Raw genomic sequence first — 23062 nt, forward strand, 5'->3', positions numbered from 1 at the left:
GTCTTCTTCCGATTAATCACAGATTTTCCAGAGCTAGTGGGGAGACCTGTAGACGTTGACATACTCACATGCATCAGAGACCCAGCTAATTCTACACATATGGGCATGCTCTTGCATGGAATAGTGATGCAAGCGGAACTTTCTAACCATCAACAGAACTATTTGAGAAGATTTCAGACTTTCCACCGAGGAACAGATCGAGAGAGCATTGCCAGAGATTGAATCTCTTATTTTTATATTGACAAGGACACAACATGTTTTCGGGAATGAAGCAGATCAGAGGCCTACACTGGGAGCTGATATATTTTGAACATGCACATTAAAGAGACTTGCTGAATTATTGCTTGATTTTGACACTTCCCATAGCCTAGTAAGAGAACTGTATACCGAGATAATAGACAATTCACTATTCAAACAAAGGGGGACAATTGTGTAACACCTGCAACTCACACACACAACCCGGAAGACAATATTGTTTAAAGGATTATATTAAAAGTTAACATTTTGATGAATGATTGAGATGGGGATCCAGAGCAGCAACCTTGTCCTCCCACAGGAGGAAAGACGTCCACATTTTTCTGGAAGTAAATGCTGCCGCCTGACCTACAGAGGCATAATGTATTTATGTATTATATTCATCATTGTTTTACTATCATTGGCAATTAGAACTGCATTTTTTATTGGTGCACAAAGCGTTCCGATTCCAGTGCACCCACCTAATATGCATGCATGAAACCTATAAAAGTACCCAGACCTTACATAGTCATTCCAGTCCCTAGAAGATCTGATGGTGGAATGAATGAACTTGAGATGGATGTGATTAGCAATGACACACACACACTTGTGGTAACAAGCAAATCGAGACAGGGTCGGCAAAGTATGAATGTGAAAAGGTTATTGACAACCACACACATGCCAACATTGAATGCACATACACCAGGCCTAGTGTCAATGACTACAGAACCACAATCCAAAGCATGGGAGAAGAAAAGACTGCCTACTATGAGAAGTCCCACCATCAGCAAAGTAAAGATCCAAACTAAGGAAGCGGATGTCATGGAGGGACAACAAAAGTCAGAGAGAAAGCCAACTGAAACCACAGTAGTAGAAACTCTTGATCCAATACCAGGAAAGGCAAGAGCAAACCCGGAGAAGAACTCTGCACAACTGATAACAGATTCATTTGGCCGTTCATAGCCAGACCACGAAAAAGACAAGAGGAGTTGAAGAATAAACCCACAGAGACAACAGTGCCAAGCATATATGTTCCAGTGAAAGGGACAAGTACAAGTTCTATAGTACAACCATATACAAGACTAATGCGAGCGTGGATACGGGCATTTCTAACCAGAAAGAAAAAGATGTATGAGGACAAGGAAGGAGCTGCCAGACTTTTTTCTACTCAACTGGCACAGGTGAGAAGGCCTGCACCATGGACTGGGATACCTCTGAATCCTCCAGCAAGAAGGAGCCACACAGATGCATTCAGGGATGTAGTTATAGCGAACTACATGAAAACATTAAGAATCAAGAGAAGCATGCATGGAGATGACAGTGAACTAAATGATTACTTGGACAGCACAGCACATTTGGGAAACAACATTTGGTACCAGCACATGAAAGAAGTTGGAAGACGAAGTTCAGAAGGGGAATGCTTTGTTTGTGCCCTCCTACCATACACCATGGGGAAGTCCAAGATGTTCGTAGCTGTAGAAATTGATGTCCAGACAGCACACTGTCTTTCACACTTAGCCATATGCAAAGCCAGAGGCCAGTTCATGGGTAGTGATGCCTCACTCAAATGGGCAACTGAAGAAACCGATCCAAATGAAGACGATTACGTCCAGGACATAAAGACAAGAAACAGTGGGAAGACAAAACACATTGTGATCAGATATGAGAAGCCTGGAGTGAAAGGGTGGAGATTAGAAGAGAAGCAAATCAGAAAATGAACGTCCAAGGAAAGACTCCAGAAGAGGCTCGAAGTTGGAAGAACAGAGGCCAAATGCAGATTTGGGAACAGTGCTTTCACCAGACGAATGGGAGAAAGAAGTAGTGGTTTGCAGGGCATGGATGGTCCTTGGAGCCTGCAAAGAAGCAATTGCAAATGCGCAAAGGTTATGCAAGCCATTGTGGCCAAAGCTTGCAAAACTACTGACATGGGTCGAAGACAGAGGCGGACCCTTGCAGATAGTACCACTGGAAAGCTCAAAATTGTGAGTCGAGGTCCCAAATAAAGCCTGCACTCCAATCGTCCATTTTGAAGTATCAGGAGCGTTCACACCAAGATATGTGATGTAAGATGAGCAAATGAAACAGCAGAGAGCCGCGGTAGGGCTCTGTCCAGTACCTATTAGAAGAACAGCACCTATTGAAGTACCAATACCAAAGAAACCATGGACAGTAAGGTATCCATTGAGAAAATCATATCAACAAATGAAACAAAATGAAGATCGTCTGAGTACAGTCCCTGAAGAAACCAAAAAGGCCTTAATAGAAGACGAATGGTGACATCACGAGAACCAAGACTGACTCACATATAAAAGAAATGATGACCAGAAAATGACGTAAAGAGACGAAACGCCATGAACAAGGGGTTGCATGTCATTTAATCGCGGGATGTTTTTTCGCTGGGTTTTTTACAGCGGATTTATTTCTGAAAAAACTCACAGAATCTTTTATTTTTTTATTTATCTACCTCAAACGAAGCACCTTAATAAGTATATTTCTACTTTGTACAAGACGCAGAATCAACCAAGGTTTCTAAAGGCCACACGAGAAATGCTTCATATTTAGCAAAAACGAGAAGAGACGGCTGAAACGAAACTCAGCAGAGGCAACTCGTGCCAGGAAAGCCAAGGTCGTACCAATAGAAGAGACGAACAGTAGCTACATTTAATTGAAACTAAGAACAGAATATCCTGCCTCTGAAATGTCGAGATAAGAGGACGAAGGCAGGTGGTGGGTGAAACGAGAATCAAATACACGAATTGATGGAAGAAGAGGCACATTCACGGTGTCTGAACCACGTGACCAGCCGAGCAGGACGAAAACGAAAGCTCACACCTACGCATAGCATAAGGCCAGGCGAAGATATCAGAACTTTTCCAGACAGAAGATGCAGTCTCAAGGCCAACCACAGTGAAATAATGGACACATGGCTACTAAAGTGATGATTGATTGTAACAATGACTGGAGGAAGGCCGGGTAACTAAGGGGCACCTCGCACCTGGCCGACCATTCTGCGTGCTGCTAAGCAAAGTGGAAAAGTATGCATGGGGTTGGTGCCAACCCAATCACAATGGACCAAATAATCTAGGGTCCTTTAGTCAGTAGAACCAATAGGACGTCGTACTTTTAGTGACGTTTACAGTAGTCATTTTTGAGGAAGGGCTTAGATGCCCACCAAACAGTGTTTACTCAATCCCCTCACTCTGTTACCATATACAGATATAGTACCTACATTAAAGTTACCTTTTCCTAACCAATAGAATTGCATTGCAACTTTTGAGTGTTACACATCAATGATGACGAGTTTTCAGTATAAATGCTATCATTTTTATGAAGTTCGTTGGAGTTGAAGCGAGAAGGAAGATCGCGCCAATGCTGATATTCATAACTCTCCATTTTTTGTACTTGTCATTAAACTGACTCCCTTTGCCAAACCGTTTGAGTTGTGCTTATTGATTGGTGTTGGAGTAATAAATCTGCACCCCCATCCATCTCACGGGTGCCGTTATCTTGTCTTAAAGTACTTCTGAGCAAACAGCAACTCTATGGGCCAGTTGGGGGTCTCGGAGCACAGAGGGAATCAGGGCCAGCTGGAACGATGCCTCAGTTTTCCAATCCAAATTCCAATCCCTTCACCTCAGAGATCTGTAAGGGGCAAGTGGGTTTTCGAGTGGATTCTGAAAATCTGAAGGGGAGGGGATTCTGGAAGCACTAATGATTCCCGTTGATTAGAACAGTCTCTATGTCCACTGTAGTGTGCAAGGGATACCGATATCATGTATGGTGGATACAGGAGCAAATAGATCAACCTTATGAATGAATACATTTTCTCATTTCCTCATTTCTAGGGAAAAGCAGTGAGGGTGGTGGGTATTTCAAATACCACTGTCGTTCACCCAGTAACGGACCCTTTGACTATTAATTTGGAACCATTACTGAGCACCAGAAATTCCTCTTGAGCCCTACATCTCCTGTGCATCTTTTGGGGAGAAATGTGTTGTGCAAAATGAGGTGCTATTTATTGCACACTGGATGGGGTGTTCCTGAATGTGCCCCCAGAGAACATGGTTGGTGGCAATGATGGCTGCGTTAAGGATGCAACCGTGAGAAAAGGTAGAAGAGAGGGCTGATGGATTTATAGCAATTAATTGATTGTACACCAAAATGTTTATGGGCCACCCATGAAAATGAGGAGGGTTATATTCATCTGGCCGAAGCAGTGAAGATAAAGGTAGACCTGTGTAAGAGATTGTCCTGTACACCTCAGTCCCCTCAAAAGCAGAGGTCTTCAAACTGTGGGGTGCCAGAGCCCAGCATGAAATGTAAAAAAGAAAATAAGAATTCTTTTTTTTTTTAGATTGGAGGAAATGGGAAGGGGCAGCTCACATGGTCAGACTGGACCATAAAACGGTCTTAGGCACCAATGGAAAAATGGCCAACAGTTGCAAATGGATATTGAGTCCTTTAGTCACAGACTGTTTATGTACCCAAGGGGTTGTTTGTTATTCAAATGTAAACAAATTGTGATATTTAAAGAATATTTATTCAGCAACCATGGTCAAAACTACTAGCTGCATAGTGAAGTAACTCCTCAAACTGGCCCACGTTGGCCAAAAAAGTGGCCCATTTTGACTGGCCTACACTAGCATTTTGCATTTTTGGTACGGTCATCGCCGTATTGCCCTATAGGCCAATCCAAGCCTGCCGGCTCATCCATAATGGGTGAGGGGGCATCACCCACTGGCCACCTCACCCATTATGGAGGAGCCGAGGAGCCAGCCCGTGAACCACTGAGCACTCCCTCAGCTGCTTTTTCCAGCTGAGGGAGTGCTCCTGGGCTGGCTGAACTGTCAAAGGCAAACACTGTTTGCCTTTGACAGTTCATGTCCACAGCCGCACATGATCACTGAGCCATGCAACGCTGGGGGTGTTTTGCTTCGCCAGCCTTGCATAACTCATTGGAAATGCTGGCTGGGGCACTGCATGTATGTATGTGCGAGGGGATGCTCCTGCACCTCATCGCACATAGGGGCAGAGCAACCTGGAGCGGGGCATTTTAGCAACCACGTGCAGGCCCCTGTAGAAGGTACGTTTATGGTGATTTCTTTTTTATTTAAATGTGTATTTATGTGTGTATGCTTGTGTTATGGGACTGTTGTGGGAGAAGGATGGACGGCAGCACTGGGATAGTGGTGGGAGTAGGGTGGGGAGAGGCCAGGGTCTGTACTGGGAGTAGGGTGCAGTGACGGCACACAAAAGTTCACATCGATTTCTACATATTGTCCATCTGGCACTTTTGGGGGGGCCCGGCCTGCCCAAACTTTGCTCAGGGGGGGGCCCAGGCCAAAAAGGTTTGAAGACAACTGCTCTAAAGACTGAGGAGGAAGCGGGTATCACCCCAGTCATTGAATCCTTACGAGTCAGGGAATCATTGTACCGACCAGTAGTGTGTGTAATACTCTGATTTCTCCTGTGAAAAAGCCTGCTGAGGAAGTATATCCTTGTGTGCAAGACCTTTGAGCTATCAATGTTGTGGCGATACCCTCTTTCCCTGTAGTACCAAATCCGGCCAGTATATTGTCCTGTATACCACGAGATGCTACACACTTTATGGTAGTTGATTTGTGCTCAGCATTTTTCTCAATACCTATACACAAGCATAGTCAGTATTTGTTTGCATTTTCACATGGGGGTGTCCAGTACAAATGGACCTGTTTGCCTCAGGGGTATACAGAGTCCCTGAACCTCCTTTCACAACAGTTATAGAAAGATTTGGAGGGTGCCGGATTGTAAAAAGTGATTTACTTTATATTTTCATGAGAAAAACGGGTTTGCACTGGCAGTTCTTACCCAGAAGCATGCAATCCATCATAGACTGTAGCCTCTTACAATTAGATCAAATTGTGGCAGGGAGGCTACCTTGTTTACGATCAGTGGCTGCTGCTGCCCTGGTGGCAGAAAAGAGTGAGAATATAGCTCTAGGATCACCTTTAGAGGTGGCGGTGCCACATGTTGTGGTGCCCTTGTTATTGAAGACTAAGACATAGCATATGTCTGTATCGAGAGCAGGAAAATATGAGAAGCTTCTGCTAATTTCCTCTAATATCACTTTGACGCAATGTCATGTTCAGAATCCAGCATCATTATTACCCGCTCCCCTGGAGGGAAAGCTGCATGAGGCCATTCCACATGAATGTATGGCAGTGACAGAATTCCTGGTAATACCATGTACAGATCTTTCCAATGTACCATTGACCTGTCCAGACCTCAAATACTTCATGGACAGGTCGAGTTTTTGGAATCAAGTGGTGCAGGTCATTTTGGGGTATGCTGTGTATTCTCTCCAGGATGTGATGGAGAGTGGCAGATTCCCTCAAGTCACATCAGCCCAGGTAGTTGAATTAATGGACGTTACACAAGCCTGCCGGCTGGTGGCTCAAGAATCAGTTCAAATTAATGTATATTTGAGATTCGCATTTGGCGTAGCCCACGATTATGTCAACTCTGGAAGCAGTGAGGTTTCATACTGCGACCGGCACACCTATAAAGAACAGTCAGTATGTTTAGCACTTTTTGATGCTATAATGTTACCCAAAGGATTTGCCATCATAAAATGTGCTGCTCACCAGGCTTTGGATGACCCAGACGGTCTGGGGAATGATTTTGCTGGCAGCTCTGCCAAACTAGCAGCTGCATCAGACGATAGTGAGGTGCATGTATTACCAGTCCAGACAGTGAAGGAAGAGACACCATACATATCGGAAGAAATTGCTCATATGCAGAAGAAAAATGCAACACCCTGTGAAAAGGCTAATTGGATTAGGAAAGGTTGCCAGCTGCATGAAGACTCTCTGTAGGGAGATGAACAGGATCGGTTAGTGGCTCCAAAAATCTTGGTATCCCATTTGGTTAGGATGTATCATGGGTCCACATATGTAGATAGGGACAGGATGACTAGGTTGATGGGACAGTCCTTGTATGCCTCAGCATTCAGTACAATGGCCGAAGAGTATTGTCAATGCCGTGTCATTTGTTTGCAGAACAACATGGGAAAAAGTGTGCCAGTTAGGCGAGGGGCGCATCTTCCCCTTTATGGTCCATTTGTGGGTTTATAGATCAATTTCCTACAGTTGCCAAAGTGCAACCATTGGCAGTATTTGTTGGAAATTGTGAGTGTATTCTCTTGATGGGTCAGAAGCGTATGCCTGTAGGAGAGCTGATGCTGTGACAGTTGCAAAGATATTGATTTGAAAATGTGAGCGTCGATTTGGTGTACCGCTGTGTGGTAACAGTAATCAGGGAACACATTTTGTGAATAACATTAAAACGTTACTATCTGAATTCCGAGATGGCTGCCGATGGGTGAGCACCATGATCGAAGCTCTCCCCACCTCAAACACCACATTTGGAGTTGTAGCTGCTATCCGCCCTCCCCAGGCGCAAAATCTTCAAATGGGAGCGTGAAGTACGAGCCAGGAGAAGAAATAACATCCCAAAAACGATAATCTGGTGGATTGGGACAGACTCCAGGAAGAAGAAGAGGACCGTCGGCGGAGAAAGCCACAGAAGAAAGCTTGAGGACGGCACTGAACCCTGCTGTGTAGCTCCAGGAACCCAGCAGGCGACAGCTTTGGCTCGGCGAGGTGAAGGGAGCTAGATGGAGGAAGAGGCGAGGACCGAAGTGGAGGAGATTCCCTGAGGTATCTGCCCACTCCCCACGTTAAGGAAAAGAAAGAGCATCTCCCGAGGACGAACGAGGGAGGAAAGTACCTCCTGTTCCTGCGTGGAGGGACAAAGTAAACAGAGGTGAGGAGAACGGTGAGGGGTGGGGAGGTTACAGCGGGGAGCTGGGGGCCAGATAACCCCCTGAACGGAGAAGAATAGTGGACGTATTCCCACCCACTGCCACACGCCCCTGAAACATTGCCACTCCAGAGGACAAGAAGCGGCTGCAAGAGCACAGAAAGGAAGTCTAGCAGACATTCACCCCCCCAACCAAAAGAATTGGTGAAGAACCCGGAGAGTCGTGACCGTCTGGAGCCAGGATGGAATTAGAGGGGCGATCAACCCCACAGGGACGCCTGATAGAAAGGGAACGGAGGGACCTAGTGATGCTTAGGCCCTTGGGAGCATAATAAAGCTCAAAGCTGGACAATTCAAAGGAGCAGTGCAGAGGGACCTAGTAGCCTGCTGAGGGTAGGCCCTGGAAAGAACAACATCCATAAGATAAAGCAACAAGGAGAGCGCAGACACAGAGGCCTGATACTAGCATCCAGCCTCGCCCGCACAGACATATAGTGGATATAATACGCCCCCATCCATATGCAAAAAGAGCTGAACAAGAATGTCGAAGACAAGAGGAAAGGACTTGCAGAATATACTGAAAGGGGCTAAGAAACCACTGGAATGCACTATCCAAAAGCTATGGAGAAGAGACACCACAGAAAATCTCTCAGAGGGAGAAGGTAGTCTGGGGAAGCAAGACTAGGGGGGGCCTTTTGGTGGCATCAGTGAGGATCAGGCAGTCACGCACGACATCGTGAGACAATATTTTCAGGATTTCGGGGACAAAATCGCTGAGCCATGGAAGTCCAGCTAGATAAAATGAGGGGAGCTCTGGCATCCGTGCTCCACAAGATAAAGGGTGACTTGAACAAACTTGAAGTCAAGAGTTGACATGAATGAGAGAGCGCTGCAGGACACAGTGGGAGAAGTACGAAAAAAAATGGATGAAGTGGTGGAACACCTAGCGCGGGCCACCCACAACCTGGAACTACAGAGGATCTAGAAAACAGATTGCATAGATTGAACATTAGTGTAAAAGGATTGAGTGAAGATGTATGGGATAAAGAACTCAAAGCAATGATCAGACAAATATTCAGAGACCTGTTGAACTGGACAGTGACGGTGGGCTCAAATTGGAGAGGGTTCATAGAGTGGGCCCGTTGAGGAAGAAGCTGGGAGACAGACCAACAGATATACTGGCCGCCCTACACAACTATGGGCAAAAAGACTAACGGCAAGAACAATTAAGCAGTTAAACTACAATGGCTCTGAGATACACCTCTTTCAGGACCTGTCAAAAATAACTTTGATGAAAAGGAGGAAAATGGCCCCGTTGGTGGGAGTCCTTGGCCAGAAAGACATACAAAATAGATGGACATTTCCCTTTGGCTTAGTATTCAAATTGGAAGGCCGGCAACATCGGGTCACTTCCTGTTGTGAAGGTGCAAGTATCCTCAGGATAGAGGAGGAGTAGGCCGATCTAGAGGGCCAAAAGAAATAGGTCCGTAGACGAAAAAGCGATGGCAATGGACTACGGTGAAGCAAAGGAACTCTAAGTAGATACTGAAGTACCCCACAGCCACTTGAAGAGTACATGCGCTCTTTAATGTATCGCTAGATAGTTGATAGTGTTGTGGGGTGGGAAGGTGGGTTTTTGGATCCCTATATGGGCTTGGTAGAGCCTGCACTTGTTAGGGGTGGGAAGGGAATGGGTTTAACCTCTGAGGAGGCGATTCGGGAAGGGCTAGAGGCCAATTGAGTCTGCCCAGTCAGGGGGGTGGAGAGTCAGGAGGGGAAGGGGGCAAGGGTGAGAGGAGGGAGGGAAAGGGGGGTGAGGGATGGAGGGGGGGTCCCAATCAAGAATACAAGGTGTACAAAATCAGGTACATAAGAGGCTTAGAAAATGGCTTGAATCAAACAATTATGCATTATATCTCAAAATATCAACAGCCTTAATTCCCCCTGAAAAGGTAAAAGTTGGAAATATTCCTAGGAAGAGTAAAACCAGATATCCTTACTCTACATGAAAGTGTAACTAGTGAAAAGCATAACATTAGGCCCCAGGGTTACAGTCAGATTTTTCAAGCCAATGAAGGGAGGAAGAAGGGAGGAGTCCTGATAGCCCTACGAAATAACCTCAATCTTACTGTGCTAAATTGGAAAAGGATGAAAGTGGGAGATTCCTGGCAGTGGTTTTACAGGGAAGGGGGAGCTCTACATGATAGCTACAATCTATGTGCCCAATTCAGGACAGGACGGGTTTATACAGCAGAGGCTGGTTAAACTAGAAAAATGTGCAAAGGACAAATCATCTTGTATGGGGACTTCAACATGGCATGGGAACTGGGAATAGATAGGAGTGCAGTAAGATAGGCACCCTGGGAAAACCTATGAGAGAAATGCACAAGAAAAAAGAGCAGCTATCATTGGGCGATGGCTGGAGGGAAAATAGGGGGGGGCAAGGGTACACATTTTTCTCCCATGTGCATAGGACCTCCTCTAGTAATAGACTACATGTGGCTATGTCGAAGTCTGTTGGGTAAGGTCTTAGAGCTTGAGGTGGGTGCTATAGCATTATCAGATCCCGCCCCTATTACAATGAAAGTGAAGAGAATGGACTCGAACCCCGGGTTGTGGAAATGGAAATATCCTACTTACATTTTTAATGATGTGATATTGAGGGAGGACATAAGATCAAGCATAGAAGAGTTCTTTCAAGACAATAAACCAGGAGATACAGGATTTAATATTAGGTGGGATGCCTTCAAACCATGATTAGAGGGAAAATGATAGCGGTAAAAGTCTGATAAGATGAGGAGAGGACAAAATGGGAAAGAGACTTAGAGGAAAAATTTCAAAAGGTCATGTCTAAAATGGGGGTTGGAGATAGTGGTGAAAAGCCGCAGGGAGTACAGAGCGATAAAAGGACAACTAGAAATTCTATGAACAAGGGAGGCAGAAAGGGCCCTCCTATATCTTAAACAGAAAAACTATGTAAAAGCAAACACAGCAGATAAGCTATTGGCTAGACTATTAAGAAGGGAAGAGAAAAGTAGAACCATGATGAGAATTAAACTAGAAAAGGGAGGGCAGAGCTCAGAGCTAACTGGGATAACTAAGGAATGTATGGAATTCTGTTTGGCTCTATATAAATCCAGCAACCCCTAGGGCAAACTCAAAAGGAATATCTTGAGAAATGTCACCTTCCAATATTAACAGACCAAGACAGATTGGACCTAGACCAAGAAATTACGGTGGAGGAGATCCATAGGGCCATAGCATCATTGTCAATCAATAAAGCCCCAGTACCGGATGGATTTACGGCTAACTTCTATAAAACATATAGGAAACAATTGATCCCTCAGTTGGTGCAGTTGTTCAACAGCTTCGGTAAGACTGTAAAAATAACACTAACAATGAAAGAGGCTAAGGTGGTCCTTCTTCCGAAGCAGGGGGAAAGACCAATGAGTTGTAAATCATACAGGCCTATAGCACTAATTAATATCGATGCTAAGATATATACAAAAATATTAGCATTTAGGATAGATCACCTTCTCCCGACATTGATAGGCACAGACCTATCCGGCTTTATAAGCGGTAGACAGACTGCCGATAACACTAGGAGAATAGCGCTTTTAATAGAAAAGGTTAATTTAAAGAACACTGTGGCTCTCTTCATAGCTTTAGATGCTGAAAAAGCTTTCGATAGAGTGGCAATTTTTGTTCTTCACTATGGAAAAAAATGGGGTTTGGGACCAAAATAATTTCAATGAAAAAAGCTAACTACTCAAATCTGACAATGAAGCTAATGATTAATGGTCAGTTCTCGGGACCTGTAAGAGTATCTAGAGGAACAAATCAGGGTTGCCTGTTATCTCCTTTGTTATACGCGATTCATCTCGAACTGCTGCTGGCTACAATAAGGGCAACGTCGGAAATAGAAGGGATACAATTTTGGAGGGAAGTTTCCATTAAATAGCTGCATACGCGGATGACATGCTTTTGACAATTACTGACCCTGAGAAATCTATTAGAGCATTGAATAGCTAAGTGAGTAAATTCGGTATAGTAGCGGGGCTCAAAATAACAATAAAAAATCCAAGCCCTTGAATCTAACACTATCGTCAGAGAAGGAACAGGAACTTAAAAATCTCTTTCAATGCAGCTGGACAGGCAAATCCATAAAATACTTGGGAGTGAACATCACTAAAGAAATGGAATCCCTAGCTGAAGCAAATTATTCCCCCCTACTGGTAACCATTAGAAACTCAATACAAAACTGGCCATCTGATGATTTCATGGTTAGGAAGGTTTAATGTGTTGAAAATGGTGTTACTCCTATATTACTTGTGTTTACTCTCTCTGTCCTCACAGGCCATCCCCACCCCTCTAGTCCCCCCGTGATGTTCTGTGTGCCCCCTCACCCTTCTCACACACAGGTGTAGCCTGTTTTGCTTGATTCTTCTAATCTGCTCCCCTCACCCCCCCTTCAGCCTACTTCTGCAGGCGTCTGTCCCGATACATTCTGGTTTCACCATCACCGTCTTGTGGCCAATGCTGGATTTGACTTTTATGAACTTCATTGATTCACGGTGCATCACCCTTTTCTCAACTCTCATGCTGAACTTCCTTTGCATCTTGTACTCATGGTGGCCCTGATTCATGCTGTTCCCATCTTCATCTTGTATCCTGGCTTGCAACATTATGGGCCTCATTACGAGTATGGAGGTAGCCATGCCCTAAATAAGGGCCTGGCTGCCTCCATACCGGGCTCCAATAAAGGGTTCCTTCAATGAGGAATAACTGGGTGAATCCAACATTGGAGGACCCAGTAATTCCTCCTTGAAGGAACCGATCCCCATTCCCATTTGAGCCCCCATAGAGCTCAATGGGAATGGGAATGGAGCGTTATTAGCTCCTTGGTCCCCTCGCGGGACCCGGAAAGGATGTCTGGTTTTACCAGACTTCTGTTCCGGGTCCCGCGGGGGAACCTCGTAATTGCGCATCCCATAATGAACGGTGCCGGTCCCATACCGGCACCCTTCATTACGGGAGCGCAAGCCTCGTAATGAGGCCCTATGTGTTACTACTGACTTCTGCAATTGTATTTGCTCTCCCCTCTTGCTTCTCCACTCTTTTTGACTGCTTACTCTCTGTTCTCTCCTCCTCTCCCTTTCTCCCTTTTCCTTTCTCCTCCCTTCCTCCCCTTACTTTCTTCTATGCACTTTCTCTATCAGAATTGTCCCTGGACCTAGTATGATAGCAACCTCATCTGTCTCCTCCCCCCTCCTTTACTTGGTTTGTTCCTCCCCCCTCCAGCACTATCTGAAATGTCGTCAAGCCTATTTCCTCCCCTCCCTTTCTGCACCCCTCTCACCTTTTGTTTTTCTCCGGCTCTACCAGAAATGTTGTCAGGCCTAGTACGGTAGTCGCCTGTCTGTCTCCATTTCCTTCCCACGCTTCCCCTCCCTTCCTTATCTATGTCTTAGCTCTTGCACTATCTGAAATGTAGTCAGTTTGAGTATTAAAGTTAATTTCACATCCTTGCTGTTATTGCCTGTAAGAATGTCATTGTATTTTCCCTTGTTCCCTCCCTTGCCTTGAAGCGCTTTGAAACACAATGTGTATAAGCACTATATAAATAAACTATCATATCATTTCATATCATATCATATCCCTTTTATGACACTACCGATAAAAATCCCTCGGTCCTTCGTCAGATCATTCCAAAAGTGCACAGGGACATTTTTATGGAACAACAAAAGACCTAGAATAGCCAGATGAGTATTGGCTATGCCAAGGAACAGTGGCGGGTTGGGAGAACCAGATATTCGGGCATACTATCTGGCGGCACAGACCAGGTTAATCAGAGACTGGTTAAAAGATGACAGGCAAAAGGTATGGAGGCAAATGGATGTGGCAATAGTAGGAGGCCACCTTGAGGAAATACTGTGGAAACCCAAGAGGGATAGACCACATGTTTATTGCAGCAGGATTGGCTCCCTGTTGGGGGACCCATGGTAAGAAATGGTCAAAATGGAAGGCTTCACAACATTCCCGGATCCATTTACCCCTGTCTTTCGCAACCTTCAATTCTTATTTTGGTGAATGGGAGAGTGGAGGATGCCTTACATTAGGTGAAATGTTCGCAGGAGGGGAGATTACATCCTTTACGCAGTGCAAATTACATTTTGGGTTGGAGGAAGGAGAAAGATACAGTTATACACAATGAAGACCTTAGCTGCTACACCCAGACATAAGAAAAACAGCGGTAAGACCCCTCAAACCCTTTGAGAAAATGTCACTATCGGACTCCGGGAACAAACATATTGTGGAAACAATATATAAGCATATTAAACAAAATGAGGAGGCAGGTTATAGGCGATATAAGAAGCTATGTGAAGAGACACTGGGGGAGTCGGGAGTCGATAGCAGAAGTAGCATGGACACACCTATGGGATACCATCCTCAAACACACTAGGTCAATCTAAGTATAATAGATGTGGGCAAAATGGATGTTCCGGTGTCATCTTACCCCAGTGGCTTTACATAGGATCTATCCAAAGCTGTCAAAACAATGCTGGAGGGAATGCGATGAGGAGGGGTCATGGAATCATATATGGTGGGAATGCACTCGGATTCAGCAATTCTGGGGAAATATCATGGAGGCAATTGAAGGCATTTCTTATATCATATTTGACTGGGGATGTGGCAGCCTGGGTTATTCCGCTATTACAGAAAGACAACCTCCCCCCCCCCCATTATATGACTGGGATATTTTCAATACATAATTGGTTCGCCTGTTAAATCGACACAGCGTGTCTATGGCACAAGATAAGGAACTGCTGGCTTTAAAACACGGAACAAAAGAGTTAGGAGGCCTTTGACTAAGGTAAAAAAGAATAAGAGATGGTAGAACAATATATGTGTATATTGTGGAAAAGCTGGCAACTGTATACGAGAATGCCCAAATACCGCCAAGAGGAATGGCACCCTTTGAGAAAAGAAAAACCGAAGCAAGAAAAGAGATGGCTTGGCAGTAGCTGGAACTGTATTGAAGAGTCAGTCTAGTGTGGAGTTCCTGATAACCCTTGCTTTTGCTACCTAGAACCATAGACTGCACTTATACCTCCTGGTTACCTTGTATTTTCTGGCTGATAAAACCACGATCTCTGCTTCAGTGGACTCTGAAGCAACTGGTAACTTTACTGACGTCACATTGGCCGGTGTGTTAGTAATCTCCACAACTAACAAGACATCCAGGGAACTGGAATGGTCTGTGGATAGATCCTTGTTGACATCCGGACCAATCACAATGGAAACCCATCCTCTTCAAATGGTCAACTCCCCAAGGCATGCAGAAAACATTGTTTTCAAATTGATAGCTGCACACCAGTTCAGTCTTATTCTAGGTATGCCATGGTTGGCTACACACAACCCTATCATAAATTGGGAAAACCGATCGTTGGCTCTCGATCCTATGCATTGTACAGCTCATTTACAGGCATGCGTGGGTCCGGCTATGTAGCTAGTGGAAGGGCTTGATATAGAACATGTGATTTGTGCAACGGAAGTAATATTCCTGAAAACATACAAGGTATTTAGTGACATATTTGACAAAAAACAAGCAGAGGTATTACACCCGCATAGACCTTATGATTGTGTGATTGACCTGGAACTAGAGGTTCCCTTGTAGTAGGGTATATGGTCTCACAGAGACTGAGACTCAACATTGGAAAAAATACATTTATCAGATGTTTGAAATAGGGTTCATTCAGCATTCCAAGTCACCTTCGCACTTCTTTTTAGTACCCAAGAAAGAAGGCACGTTGAGGAATGACATTGACAACAGGGCATTGAACAAGATCACTATAAAGAATAGTTTTCCTTTACCATTGATATCCGTCCTCCTAGACCGAGTAAAGATGACCAATATATATACCAAATTGTATCTGAAAGGGGCATACCATTTGATCAGGGTAAAGGAGGAGGACGAGTACAAAACAATGTTTCAGACAAGGTTTGGCTTGTTTGAATACCTTGTTATGCCTTTTGGTTTGTGCAATGCACCAATGGCATTGGCGGCAGCAGCTGGTAGGAAGTCAGCCGGGAACTCCATTTAAGCCATACCTTTGCCTGTGTCGGTTGCTGGCAATTGACGTACAACGCAGGCTGTGCAGGACACAGGCTAACTCCAGTGAGCAAACTTACCAGCATGCTTCTTCGGCAGCTCTCACAGGCCCTCACACGCCAACTCAGCAGCAGTCACAGTGGGGACACTTACTTGCACGCCATACCGGCGGCAAAAGCAGGGTAATTCGTATGCCGCTTTGGCGGCCACGGGTACACTCATTTGTACATCGCTTTGGTGGCATCAGCAGGCTATTTCGCACAACGCTTCAGGGGCCATTGGAATGCTCACTTGCACACTGCTTCGTGGCAACAGTAGGATTCCTTGCACGCTGTTTTACGGTCACCGCAGGTCACCAACAAGCGCCCACAGGACATCAGTTTCCTGTGGTTTTCAGGATCCAGTTCCTTGCAGAAAACTACAAGTCCTGGGAACTCGCATTGTGGGTTCCAGGGCCAAAGATAAATGGGGATTTGAGGGTGGAAAGGAGCATAAATGATGTGACAATATCGAACTGGTTACAGGTTACGCTTTTCCCATTAGAAAAGCAACACCTCCGCTTCATATTAAGCCTGTGAGAAAACAGATTTTACGGACCACATGGACATCTATCATTGGAGAACTTGCTGCTTACCTAGGTCTACATGTTTGCTAACGCATTTGTTTGTTGCTTCTTGCTATATGTGTGTTAATGCTCAGCTGCTTGCTACATGTTTGTTACTGCTCAGAGGTACATGTTTGAGGAACTATGATGTTCCATGTCTGAAACTTCTAAGGTAATGTGTGTACTATACATCTTGTTTATGCTGGTCAATGCAGTCTTCTACACTGCATCAAATGAGTGTTGACAAGGACCAGGACAGCAATTAGTATTAAGTTAGGTCTGGGCCACAATTAAGAGTGGATATAGAGTTAAGGGTAGATGTATATTCCTCTATATTGTATCAATGTGCTTTTCCCTGTTCTTCCCCATACCTATCCAATTTGTTACTCCTAAACCTCTTTCAGGTTTCCCTAAACCCCCTTCCTATCCCCAACCTCAATCTAAACCCCCTCCCCCATTGACTGCCTCGTGGTTACCTGTTCTTGCACAAATTAGGAACCCGTGCCACCCAAGGTGGGAGGTTTGTTCTCCATTCAGCTTCGGTGGTTGGGGAGGGAGTGTGGATTAAGTGCTACACTGATATGCAACTTCTGTATTTTCTTAGTGCCCTCACATCCCATGTGCTCCTGGCTGTTCCAGATCCTTACTCTCCAGATCCAACAACCATCTCTTGTTGCTGGCGCAATGGAAAAAGATGTACTAGAAGTCAAACCCTAGAAGATTTCAATTCTAGCTGTAGTTTCACCACCTTCGATTCTAGCAGTGCCCAGTATGAAGTGGAAGCTTTGGCATTAACTTTTTGAGGCATTGCTAGATGCCCAGGATGGATAGTTCCTCTGTTCCATGAAGAAGATAGTCATGTTAAAGAAAATTATTGGCGCTGCAGCAACATTTGCTTGCAGGCAATCATGAAGATGCAAAGGATACTAATGTCATCTTGCTCCAGCGCTTGACGGAGATTTTTGAGGGAAAGATGAACATAGTGGTGAAGAGGTTTAGCTTTTATTCAAGGAACCATCAGTCCTGTGAAAGCATTAACAATTCTTGTCGGACTCTGCGAGGTTTAGCCTCCAAATTTGACTTTGACATATTATGCAGGACCAGTTCCTATGTGACCACGTTTTCATGCATGCTGTGATGAAATGGCTACTGCTCTGCAGGTGTACAGGGATGTGTGGTGATTTGTGCAGAAAGAAAATTCATTTGGCAAGGAATATCTTACATCTCGCATTATAAAAGATAAGTCAAAAATATTACAAATCAAAAGCTTGTTATTTGCTTAGCGTGAAAAAATGACTACGCTTCACAAGAAATAAATAAAGTAAACATTCAGTAACAATATTTCCTAATGTCAAAACAATTGGATGCATTGACTCTTGGAAAGATCAGATATTTCAATAGGAATGAGTCTTAAGGTTCTTGAAGAGATGTAGTCTCTCTGATGGTCATCTCCTATTAATTTACTACGAGTTTCGGGCTAATGTGCCCTTCTTCAGGCACTAGAACCACAGGTAAACGCAATAATCAAGAAATGCTTCTTCCTCCTACACATGATAAAAAGAATCCTACCATTCCTCTCCTTCGCTCATAAAACATTGACCATCATTGTACTCATCATGTCTTGAATAGACTATGCCAATAGCCTTTACCTCGGAATGCTGGAACACCTGCTGAAGAAACTGCAACGTATCTAAAACACAGCGTCCAGACTTCTCAAACTATAACGAGGGGACCATATCACCCTAGCGTTAAAAATGTTACACTGGCTGCCAATCAAACAGCGAATTACGTTCAAAACGATGTGCATAACGCACATAGCAATTCCTACCAAAGAAAATAACCATCTATCTGCTGACAAGAACTCTCAGATCAAGCAATAACATCCACCTGGAACCAAAACCATACACAAGAAAAACACACCTTTTGTCCCGCTATGCCCTACTAACCATACCTGCCTAACCTCTGGATTTTTTATCGTAGAATTTGAACCATTTCTCTGGGTCTCCGGGAAAGATCCTGGAATCTCAGGAATTTTGGTGGGGGACAGCTTTCACTGATTGTTTTTTTTTTTGTTATGCTTGCAGGACTGCGCTGCCTTGGACTCCTTGCCTGGGTGTGGCTTTGTCTCTGTAGCAATGACTAACGCTTCCAGCACATTGGTAAAAAGAATGCAGGTGAAGCAAAATAACGTGCATTTATTTTGCTTCACCTTTCATTCTTTTTTGCTGACTTTCAATGCGAACGCGCGTTTCTTGTGCTTTCGTTCTTTTTGCCCAGGTTAGGGTGGACTCAGCCCTCTTGAGCCCAGGGCCATCTTAAGGAACCTTGGGGCCTGGGGCACAGACTCCTTTGGGGCCCTCCTCTAAACCAAAGAAATTACGGCATTAAAAAATCCCTGGTCACCGTCCCCACAAATCCCTGTAACCAGTACCTAACAAACTGAGCTATCTTCTGAGCAATCATGGCACTCAAATTTATCAATATGAATGTCAACTTTCAGTATGGCACATAATCTATATATAACCCACAGAAGGGTGAAAATACTACAGCAGTTTTGCTATCATGACTGGAAAAACAGTACAAAAGCTTTATAGGATTAATTGATCCAAGCAAAATGTACCGGTCAGTAACAGCCTGGCTGCAGGTTTGGAACCTCGGCAGCACACCATAAAACATGGTATGTGTTATTTTAGGTTTGGTAAACAAATGGGCACTGACTGATTTCAATCAGGCAGCCATGTGGGGGCCCTCTCAAGGGTGGGGGCCCGGGGCACGTGCCCCTTTTGCCCTCCCATAAAGACGTCTCTGATTGAACCACAGCCATCAGGTTTGCAGGCTGGACAACTCACCAATGCACTACATAACCTGATGAAAAACAACTAAGGTGAACTGTCCAATTTCGCGACTGCAAAATTCAGGGAAAACCTGTGTATTGGTCCTTGGAGTTTACATGTGTACCTTTTAACGTGTTGATTTTATGGAAGGCGAATGCCTTTTGTCCTATGCAATGTGGGTGGTTGTGAAAAGGCAATTTAATGAAATGTGCATGTTTCAATTTGAACTGCATATTTATGACGTCACAGCACATTACAACAGAGTTTACCTTTTTGATATGTGGGCGGAGTCATGTAGAATGGGCGGAGTTTGTGTGATTGTGGGCGGGGCATAAATCTCAGGAGTTTTGATTTTCAAATGTAGGCAGGTATGCTACTAACGCACCCCACTCTCTTACGTTTTAGAGCCGCCAGAGCGCCAGGGGACCACTCCGATGGTGATAGTGCGTGGTATAAATATCCTTTAACACTAAAATTAACATTACAGTTTCCTGGATTGTCCTTACATTTTCATTTTTGTTGCTTTGTTTGTCTTTCTATTTCTTAATATTCTGTTTCGTATTGCAATTTGTCATCATTTCAGTTTTGTGTACCATTTCATTAAAGTATGTACAGCACTTTGGCGTAAAGCACTTTAGAAATACAATAAAATAACAAATAATAGTGAAAAGGAATGCCCTGCTCTGGAAAATGGCATCCATGAGGACAGTGGGGTACCTTGACCACCAGGCCCTTTAAGGCCTAGGTACTCTCAATGCCAGTTTGTGGATTCTTTGAGCGTATTGACTCTGACTTCATTTATTGTCAGGACACACTGGTGGCCAGTCCTGTAGATTCCTAGCGCAGGTTAATAGCAAGTCCCCTAGGTTGTTATGGTATGCTGACTACCATTTCCAGATGTTATAGGATACACTGTCAGTCCCCGGGAAGCCCAGGGCATGCTGACTCTCACACCTGGAAGAACTCTGCAGACACTGAGTGGCGGGCCCTACTTTTCTGGGAGTTCGACTTCTGGGAATTCGTAGTTGCCCACATTCTCAGAGGCTGACCGGCCCCCGCAGGGGGCGCTAGAGGACAGCCTACATAGCGGGCTGTCCCCTCTGGCCACCCCCTTCCGGACGCGGGTCATGCCTCTCTTCTTCCTCCCCCCCCCCCTTTTTCAGGGAGGCGGAAGGGGGGGTCCTTTTGGGACACCTGGCTTCCGGCCAGGTCACCCTGGGGGCACTTGTAAGGGCGGGAGCTGCTGGCCATCAGTCCTTGTTCCAGCAGCTCCCGCCTGGTGTGAATCCCCACCCACCCACCCACGCCGAAGTATAGAATCATGGGCAAGCATGTAGAAGGTCGTTCAGGAGTTTGGGGTGCTAAAAAAAAAACAGACAGACCTGTAGTAAAAATAAAAATAGGACCAGGATGAGGCGGTCGTATCATCAAGTTTTTTTTTTTTTTTTTTTTTGAGTTTGAAGTGTATATAGCATGAGTATTGAAGATAAGTTTAGTGTGTTGTATGATTTGTTTCTAATTCCTATTGTTTTTGTTACAGGCGGAGCATCGGGGCGGTCCTAGCATATGAGGAATTTCACGCTGCAGCTGCAGCGGCTCGGGATTGGCCGGGCTCGAGCCGATCCCTCGACGGGCACTGACTTCCTTCCTTAGGGCGATAGGCCAACAATCTCCTGGTCAGTGCCCCTGAGTGTCTCACTGGTATACCAGTGTAGCTGGAAGTAACCAGCAGTTTGTCAGTTTGGCCAGTGGCTAAAGAGGTGACAGTGCCACCCGTATCTGACTGTTTGTAAAGTGGCTGGGACCGTCCCAAGTTGTCTTGCTCCTAATAAACTGTGACCATGTGTTTTTCCAAACTTTAAAGAAGTTGTCTGTGTAATCATTTCAGTGTTTATTGTACTGACCAAAGGAGGTGGGGGTGTCCAATGGGGATCTCCCCGCTAAGTTCAGGAGAATCCTAAAAAAATGCCAGTCCCAGGGGTTTACACTCCTAATCCATGTGATTCCCAACAACCCATAGTTGACGTTTCTATGAGTCCTGGGGAACAGTTAGTAGCAGATAGTCTCCTAGTAGCCATGCACTCCCAGTCCCGCATGTTATATGTGTCCACTCTCCTAGACTATGGGGGGTTTCCCAGTGGCCTCTCGTCACAGTTCGTGGACCCGTGTTCCTAGTGGTCCAACGCTACAATGCCATGCGATTGTCATGGAACGCACTACGAGTTCCTAGTATGTATATAGTACCCAGGGCAGCGAGACGCACACACTGCGGCACACGGGGATCTCTTGAGGGTATACACACCAGCAGACCCTGGGCCTGCCAGACTCCGCCCCCCTCTCCTGCCTCCAGGTTTCTGGCGCTGCTGTTCGACCCGAGACAGGTACATGCCTCGGTGAGAGGTTCGGCTTTCAGGCCCCAGGGGGAGGATGTTTTGTTTGTGTTTGTAATTTACGATTGAGTTTAAACTGGATCCGCCTGCAGGGAGGGGAGGAGAGGATTATAGGAATCAAAGAATGGGTGCTATAAATCTGCCAGGCGCAGCTCAGGTGTGTGAAGTGGGAGCGTGAGGAGGAGGGGCGCAGAAGGGGAAGAAGTTGGCTGTGGGGGGCGGGGTGTTATGGGAAGCAAAGAATGGGCGCTATACATCTGCAGGACACAGCTGCGGTGTTTACGGTGGAGGCGGGAGGGGCAAAGGTGCAGAACTGGGAGAAGGTGGGTTGTTGACTCACATGTAGAGAAGAATGGGGATTTTAAGAGTACCAGCCCGAACTCAGGTGTGTGATGTGGAGATGCACCGTGTGGGGAAGGGCGCTGAGGTTTGTGTGGGCTGCAGGGGGGCGAGCGGTGTACATAGATATGTATACATTTCATAATAAACCCAGCTGATATGGAGAGGGCGGCGAGGATGCAGCGTAGACAGAGGACAGGGGGAGTGGCGGTCCCAGGCCAAATGTGTGAGGTAAGGGATGCAAGAGATAATGGGGGCGGGGGGTTATAGGAAGCAGATAACTTAATGGCGGTGATTTCTAGGAAGTGAGAGTGAGATGAACAAAGAGGCACCTTTTTTTTATAAAGGAGGGGGGGTGTTGAATAGGGGCTTAGGCGAGAGAGCGTGCAGAATGCGTGTGCAGAGGAAGGCTGGGGGGCAAAGTAGTTGTAGAATATGCAGCCTGCCGAGGCCCGAGGGGCATATGCCATGCGGGGGAGTCCACTAGCGCATAACCCGAGACATGTGATCAGAGCGGGAGAAAGAAAGAAAGGACGCATACTGGCCGTCCCCGTGTTTTGTGCATTGGTCTACAGATGAAATACGAGTACAAACGGACACCTCCAGAATCCACACACACAAAATGAGAGCACAATCCGATCTCAAACACACGTTTTATGTGTACAGGTCTGTGTGAGGGGCTGCCTGGTTCCTTCCTATGAAGCTACCGCCTCACTATTCACTGTTGGGGCTCACAAGTAAAGCCGAT

At 45.4% G+C, this 23062-nt stretch overlaps 1 long non-coding RNA gene across 1 annotated transcript in view; it reads left to right on the forward strand.

Moving 5' to 3' along the window:
* LOC138513841 (uncharacterized) overlaps positions 1-21430 on the forward strand; it is a 133052-nt gene extending 111622 nt beyond the window's left edge. The window contains exons 3-4 of the long non-coding RNA XR_011281824.1: positions 19991-20035; positions 21126-21430. This is a non-coding gene — a long non-coding RNA (uncharacterized lncRNA). The remainder of the gene's footprint in view (positions 1-19990; positions 20036-21125) is intronic.
* The last annotated feature ends 1632 nt before the right edge of the window (positions 21431-23062 follow it).

Source organism: Ambystoma mexicanum, chromosome 12 (assembly GCF_040938575.1).
Source record: "Ambystoma mexicanum isolate Mex_15411 chromosome 12, UKY_AmexF1_1, whole genome shotgun sequence".
NCBI classification, from domain to species: domain Eukaryota; kingdom Metazoa; phylum Chordata; class Amphibia; order Caudata; family Ambystomatidae; genus Ambystoma; species Ambystoma mexicanum.